At 47.4% G+C, this 7369-nt stretch overlaps 1 protein-coding gene across 1 annotated transcript in view; it reads right to left on the bottom strand.

Moving 5' to 3' along the window:
- The window catches only part of SIL1 (SIL1 nucleotide exchange factor), a 237537-nt gene extending 230468 nt beyond the window's left edge, over positions 1-7069 (bottom strand). Inside the window, exon 1 of the mRNA XM_023195311.2 lies at positions 6880-7069. The gene's annotated coding sequence lies outside the window, so the exon portion shown is untranslated. The remainder of the gene's footprint in view (positions 1-6879) is intronic.
- Between the last annotated feature and the right edge of the window lie 300 nt (positions 7070-7369).

Raw genomic sequence — 7369 nt, 5'->3', positions numbered from 1 at the left:
CAAGCCTGTAATCCCAGCACTTTGGGAGGCTGAGACGGGCGGATCACGAGGTCAGGAGATCGAGACCATCCTGGCCAACACGGTGAAACCCCGTCTCTACTAAAAATACAAAAACTAGCTGGGCGAGGTGGCGGGCGCCTGTAGTCTCAGCTACTCGGGAGGCTGAGGCAGGAGAATGGCGTAAACCCAGGAGGCGGAGCTTGCAGTGAGCTGAGATCCGGCCACTGCACTCCAGTCCGGGCGACAGAGCAAGACTCCGCCTCAAAAAAAAAAAAAAAAAAATTAAATTAGCCAGGCACAGTGGTGCACACCCATGGTTCTAGCTACTTGGGAGGCTAAAGTGGGAGGATCACTTGAGCCCAGGAGTTGGAGGTTGCAATGAGCTATGATTACACCACTACACTCCAGCCTGGACAACAGAGTGAGACCCTCTTAAAAAGGGCCAGGCACAGTGGTTACGCCTGTAATCCCAGCACTTTGGGAGGCCGAGGCAGGCAGATCACGAGGTCAGGAGTTCGAGACCAGCCTGGCCAACATGGTGAAATCCCATCTCTACTAAAAATACAAAAATTAGCCAGGTATGGTGGCAGGCGCCTGTAGTCTCAGCTACTTGGGAAGTTGAGGCAGGAGAATCACTTGAACCTGGGAGGTGGAGGTTGCAGTGAGCCTAGATCATGCCACTGCACTCCAGCCTGGGCAACAGAGCAAGACACTCTCAAAAAAAAAAAAAAAATCCACTGGTGAGTGAGGCATGGTAGTACATGCATGCAATCCCAGCTACTCAGGAAGCTGAGGTGGAAGGATTGCTTGAGGCCAGGACTTCAAGACCAGCCTGGGTAACACAGCAAGATCCCATCTCAAAAAAAAAATCCATTGGCATCAGCTTTCCTCACCAGAACTTTAGGATGTATCTCAGATTCTTCTTCTAGTTGCTAGATCCCTTTCTCATCACAAGACTGAAGGAGCAAACTACTTGCAGAGAGGGAAGTAGCTAGCTGTGGAGATCCGTTCACTGACTACTTTGACGTTCCTCTGCCAGTGATGATAAGTGGTAACTAAAAAGAATGATCAAGAACTTCCTCAGTGACAACATGGCCTGTGAGCAGACCTCAGAAATATACCCCTCCCCATTTCTCTGTAGGTGTGAAATGTGACAAGGGCCAAATATCAGACTCTTCCCAAAGGTTCCAATGTCCAGGCTGAGGATACCTGGGCCAACACAGCAGCCCCAGCTGTGAAGATGGAAGGCCCAGGCCGGGCGCGGTGGCTCAAGCCTGTAATCCCAGCACTTTGGGAGGCCGAGACGGGCGGATCACGAGGTCAGGAGTTCGAGAGCATCCTGGCTAACACAGTGAAACCCCGTCTCTACTAAAAAATACAAAAAGCTAGCCAGGCGAGGTGGCGGGCGCCTGTAGTCCCAGCTACTCGGGAGGCTGAGGCAGGAGAATGGCGGGAACTCGGGAGGCGGAGCTTGCAGTGAGCTGAGATCCGGCCACTGCACTCCAGCCTGGGCGACAGAGCGAGACTCCATCTCAAAAAAAAAAAAGATGGAAGGCCCAAGAGGCACCAGAGAAGCAGATGGTAAATGGACCACCTCAAAATCCAAAGACTCAAAAAAAATTAAAACAATAAAGAATAAACTTGGCCAGGTGTGGTGGCTCACACCTATAATCTCAGTATTTTGGGAGGCCGAGGTAGGAGAAATGCTTGAGCCCAGGAGTTCAAGACCAGCCTGAGGTGGTCAGTGAGACTGTCTCTACCAAAAAAAAAAACAATTAGCCAGGTGCGGTGACACATGCCTGTAAGTACCAGCTACTCAGGAGGCTGAGGCAGGAGAATCACTTGAACCCAGGAGGCAGAAGTTGCAGTGAGCCAGGACAGAGGGATATCCAAATGTGGAACTTTTAGTGCCAAAAGCAGGAAGTCCAGGGCAAACCAGGACAAATTAGTTACCCTACCCATGACCACTGTACTCTAGCCTGGGCAACAAGAGCAAAACTCAGTCTCAAAAAAAAAAACAAAAAGAAAAAGCTTGTGGTACCAGTTGTTTCTTCTCGATAAAAAACAGGTCTTGATGACTATACTATAGAAAGAGTATCAGATAAGACCATCCATTCTCAATGAGTGCAATATTACCCTCAAAAGGGGTGAAAATTGATTGTTAGGGAAAAAATATTAGATATTACAATGGTTTGTGGCCATCGTAAGGGCGACAATACAAAAACAGATACACATCTGTGGTATTAAAATTCCATTGGGGGTGGCTGGATGCGATGGCTCACGCCTATAATCCCAGCACTTTGGGAGATTGAGGTGGGCAGATCAGTTGAGGCCAGGAGTTCAAGACCAGCCTGGCCGACACGGCAAAACCCCATCTCTACTAAAAACACAAAAATTAGTTGGGCATGGTGGTGGGCGCCTACAATCCCAGCTACTCAGGAGGCTGAAGCACAAGAATCACTTGAACCCAGGAGGCAGAGGCTACAGTGAGCAGAGATCATGCCACTGCACTCCAGCCTGGGTGACAGAGTGAGACTCCCTCTCAAAAAAAAAATTCCATTGGGGAGTAGAAAATTAGGGGGAAAAAAGTCTCAAAATATGATAATTAACAGAAGGTTGAAAAATAATTAAATAAACCCAAAGGGTTGAGTCTTAGATGAACCCTAAGGACAGCGTGTTCATTCATTTGTATAATGGTCATGGGTAGGGTAACTAACTTGTCCTGGTTTGCCCTGGACTTTCCTGCTTTTGGCACTAAAAGTCCCATATTTGGATATCCCTCTGTCCTGGGCAAACTGGGATGGTGGTCCAACTTTCTCATGAAAGAGATCAATGAAGGCATTCCCATTTCACAAATGAGGTGACACCAAGAAACACAGTGGTTGTCATGGATTCACAGCATTTAGCAGCATTCCTGAGGCAAGGCTGGCTCTTTCCATCTGTCTAGTCCTATGCTGACAACTCTCTGCCCCTGACTTCCACTTTGGCAGAGAATGTTACTCATGAATTGATTATGCCACTTCCTTCTCAATACCAAAGCCAAGGGCAGTATTAGGAGGATGAGGGCAGACATGGCCAGCCAGCACAACCACACCCTTGTCTTACAGCTGCCTGGTGGAACCTGAAGGAACTACAAGTCTGGGCTGAACATAGTTTTGTTGCTACTGGATTCTGGGTAGAAATTTGCAAAAGTAAGAATGCCAGGTATAAAATCCTCACAAGCTAGGAAAATTCCATGAGGTTCTCCACATGTGTCTGAGCAGCCCAAATCTTTTACAAGGTTTTCGTCCCAAAGATGAACTCCGTTATTGCTTATGCTAGGAATCGGGTTACCCCAAAGCCTCACTCTGAATGGCAACGGGCTATTCTCCTACTCCCCTACTCAGCAGTGAAATCTTTGGTGAAAGTAAAGGAAGAAAAGTAAAGGGCAGGCTATTCCCTCTTTAGACTATGTATAATTAAAATGCAAGGCTTTCTGCTGTAGAAGACTAAGGTTTGCAGTTTAAGGCTGACTCAGAAAAGGATCAAGTATTCATCCTTGCTCAGAAAGAGAGAAGATTAGCTCCACAGGATGGGTCTTCAAATTGACACCAAATCCAGGAGTTAGACATGGCTGTGCTACAGAGCATGATCCAAGCACCATCTGGAGCCCCCAGAGAAAAATCCCTAGGAATAGTGACCAAGGGACTAGCATTGTTAAGAGCGTTCAGATTAGCTCTCCTGAAAAGAGGCTTACTCCAAGAGACTGGCCGACAGCCTCTGCAGCAGAACTTCACTTAGGAAAGGATAGAAAATGAATGAAGAAAGACGGGGAGAGGCTGAGCAGGTCAGAGTATGAATCCACAAGCATGTGAAAAAGAATATCCACCTCTTTCGAAAAAGGTACAACTTCCTTTTAGAGACTTTTTTTTTTTTTTTTTTTGAGACAGAGTCTCTCACTCTGTCACCCAGGCTGGAGTGCAATGGCACGATGATCTCGGCTCACTGCAACCTCTACCTCCCGGGTTCAAGTGATTCTCCTACCTCAGCATCCCGAGTAGCTGGGATTACAGGTATGCACCACCACGCCCGGCTAATTTTGTATTTTTAGTAGAGACAGGGTTTCTCTCCATGGTGGTCAGGCTGGTCTTGAACTCCCGACCTCAAGTGATCCACCCACCTTGGCCTCCCAAAGTGCTGACATTACAGGCGTGAGCCACCGTGCCCAGCCAGAGACTGTCATGTTCTTTTGAATATTCTCATTAACAGCAAATCTTCAATCTTTGAGGGTGAAAACATTTATTGCATTCCTATGTCTCAAGAGCTTTCATGGGTATTATTCCCACTTTTATGTAGTGGTACATTGAGCCCCAGAGGTGAAGTAACTTATCCAAGGTTATGTGGCTAATAAGTGGTAGACTCAGAATTAAAACTCATGTTCACCACCCTCCAAAAATCTGTTATTTCCACTTCAAAAGAACCGTTAACTCATCTGAAGACAAGTCAGGTGACAAGGTTGCTTACCCATGCCATTCGGGGTTAAATATATATATAGGATGTATGCAGTGGTTCACACCTGTAATCTCAACATTTTAGGAGGCCAAGACAGGAGAATTGCTTAAGGCCAGGAATTCGAAAACAGCCTGGACAACACAGCAAGACCCTGTCTCTACAAAAATTAAAATTACAAAATTAGCTGGGCCTAGTGGTGCACCCTTGTAGTCCCAACTACTCAGGTGAGAGTATTACTTAAGCCCAGGAGTTCAAGCTTGCAGTTCAAGCTTGCAGTGAGCTATGATTATACCTCCACACTCCAGCCTGAGCCACAGTGTGAAACCCCATCTCAAAAAAAAAAAAAAAAAATACAGTATGACTCAATATATTAAAGGAACTGATCTCTCACATGGCTCAAAAAGGTCTCTGAAAACAATTCCAGAGGTGGATTTTCAAAACTGCCTTGAACAACAGCCAAATCACTTAGGGGATGCCACCCTCAACTCCCACCACCTACACCTGCACACACCACTGTAAAGGAGAACATTCATTAGTGGATTAAGTTTCCACATGTGTGTTATTTTAAAATCCATTTTGTTACCTTTCGGTTTCACTTAATTAGCCTTTTCTCCTGCCAATGAAACACACCAGGGCTCACAGCTGGCCTCAGTAGAGAATAGCTGGCCTTCAGAAAACAGCAGGGAAGAAGTAAGTGGGAATCAAAGTACTAGGCAACTTTTCATTCCTGGACTTCCACATCCCTAGTAACATTTCCATCACCTGTAAAATGGGAGCAGAAAGTCTCTTCTATTGCCAATTTCATTAAAATAGCACATGTATTCATGAGCAGATTAAATTCACTAAACATCTGAAAGACAGGTGAAATAAATCTGGTGTGGTAACACCATCTTAACCCGACGGCCATGTTCTCAACTAAAACCACAGACCAAGTTCTGACCCATGTTGTACAAATATCAATTCCAATATCGTTACACTCTGGCTCCCATCAAAATCCCACCTAATCCCCAAATCTGGCTATACTTTTATCAGAAAAGAAAAAAACTTGGGTGGGGTGAGAGCTGAAAAGACACACACGTAACAAAGTATCTTTCACAATGTCAAAAAAAAAAAAAACCTGTTTATAGGCCAGGCAAGGTGGCTCATGCCTGTAATCCCAACACTTTGGGAGGCCGAGGCGGACAGATCACCTGAGTTCGGGAGTTCAAGACCAGCCTGATCAACATGGAGAAACCCCGTCTCTATTAAAAATAGAAAATTAGCTGGGCATGGTGGTGCATGACTGTAATCCCAGCTACTCGGGAGGCTGAGGCAGGAGAATCACTTGAACCTGGGAGGCGAAGGTTGCGGTGAGTCGAGATGGTGCCATTGCTCTCCAGCCTGGGAAACAAGAGCCAAACTCCACCTCAATAAAAAATTAAAAAACTGTTTATAAACATATCAGTTTTGTCTCTTGGCAAATATGTAAGTTTTATTCTCCTCCTGTCTACTTAGTTTGGGTTAACTTAACCCCCTTCCCATCTCTCAGAGCAGTTTTGTGTTTTTATTTAGGTTTACTGGGGTGGGAAAGCCAACTGAAGCCAGGCATTTAAAAATATTAGAAAAACTGATCTTACATATATAGGTAGGCAAATATTTTTAAAAGATATCAAATGGCATTCTAATTCCTCCGGTGCAAAGAAAGCCCAGGCCTCACAGGTGTTAGCATTTCCTGATTCCTGGCTTTTCCCACCCAGAGCCCCATTCCAGGGGCTCATATGTCAAGTCATTCTCTCCTGACTTCTGAAGCAGGGATTTTCAAAGCCAGGATTCCGGGACTATCTGAATGAGAAGCCCCTGGGGTACAGCTGCCCACGCACCACCTTATCCGAAACCCCAGGGAATGGAGTCCAAGGCTTATGCACAAACCCCCCAGACAATCTGAGCGATAACACTAACAAAAGTCTGTAACCTCTAAAGGCAAATTTTCTAGGACAAAGAAAAACAAGCAATAAGAGAGTGACAATAATTCCACATGGGAAGAGACACACGGGTCAACACCCAAGCCACCCCTTCGGACAGATATGGAAACTTAGGCCGGAAGAATCAAACAGACAAAGGCACTAAAAACAGGTGGGGAGCCAAAGCCAATATCGAATTTCCACGGCCTCATCTCCTGCCAAGGAAGAGGTGAATGGAGACATTCTGAGTGGGAAAGGTAAGAAAGGTGGGCCTTCGGCAGGGTGCCCCGGGCCCACTTGGACGTCCCGCTTTGGAGACACTAGTGAGGATGTGTGGGTCCCGAGAACACTGCTGCGAAGGCGCCGAGGCCGCCGGCAGGAGGAGGCCCAGGAAGCGCCCTGAATCCCCAGCCCAGCTCCAGGGCCGGGCGGCCCTCACTGCCCCTACCTTCGGCTTCCGGCAGCCGAGTGGCAGACACAACCCCCACAATTCCAGGCGGCCGCAGCGGCGACCAGCTCCCCCTGCGCAAACGCGGCGGCGACCGTCTGAGCCCGTGAGCTGGCAGCTGTTACGCCGCTCGCGGCCTCGCCCAATCGCGGGCCGACAGAACAGCGCGCGGCACCCCCGACCACGCACCGAGGTGAGAGCACCGCCCCTAGCACCGCCCTCTGCTGACTCTGCACGAGCTGCCCCAGTGCCCCTCCGCTGGTAGAGAGAGGGCTGAAGAGGTTCCTGCACACCTGCTTCTGCTTCCAGGCTGGAACTGCGAAGTTTCCTCTCTGATTTTCGAACAGTGTAATTTCTTTCTAGCGGAAGGACCCTCAGAAAGCAATCAGAGGGGTGCGGAGTAAAAGTAAATCAAGTTCTTGTGACTCAGTTTGGGACATAAGCCGAGAGTGTCCAGAAATAAAATTTCTCGCAAATTCATGCAAAATAC

This window comes from Piliocolobus tephrosceles, chromosome 4, assembly GCF_002776525.5.
Source record: "Piliocolobus tephrosceles isolate RC106 chromosome 4, ASM277652v3, whole genome shotgun sequence".
NCBI classification, from domain to species: domain Eukaryota; kingdom Metazoa; phylum Chordata; class Mammalia; order Primates; family Cercopithecidae; genus Piliocolobus; species Piliocolobus tephrosceles.
This window is presented reverse-complemented; position numbering and strand designations above follow the sequence as displayed.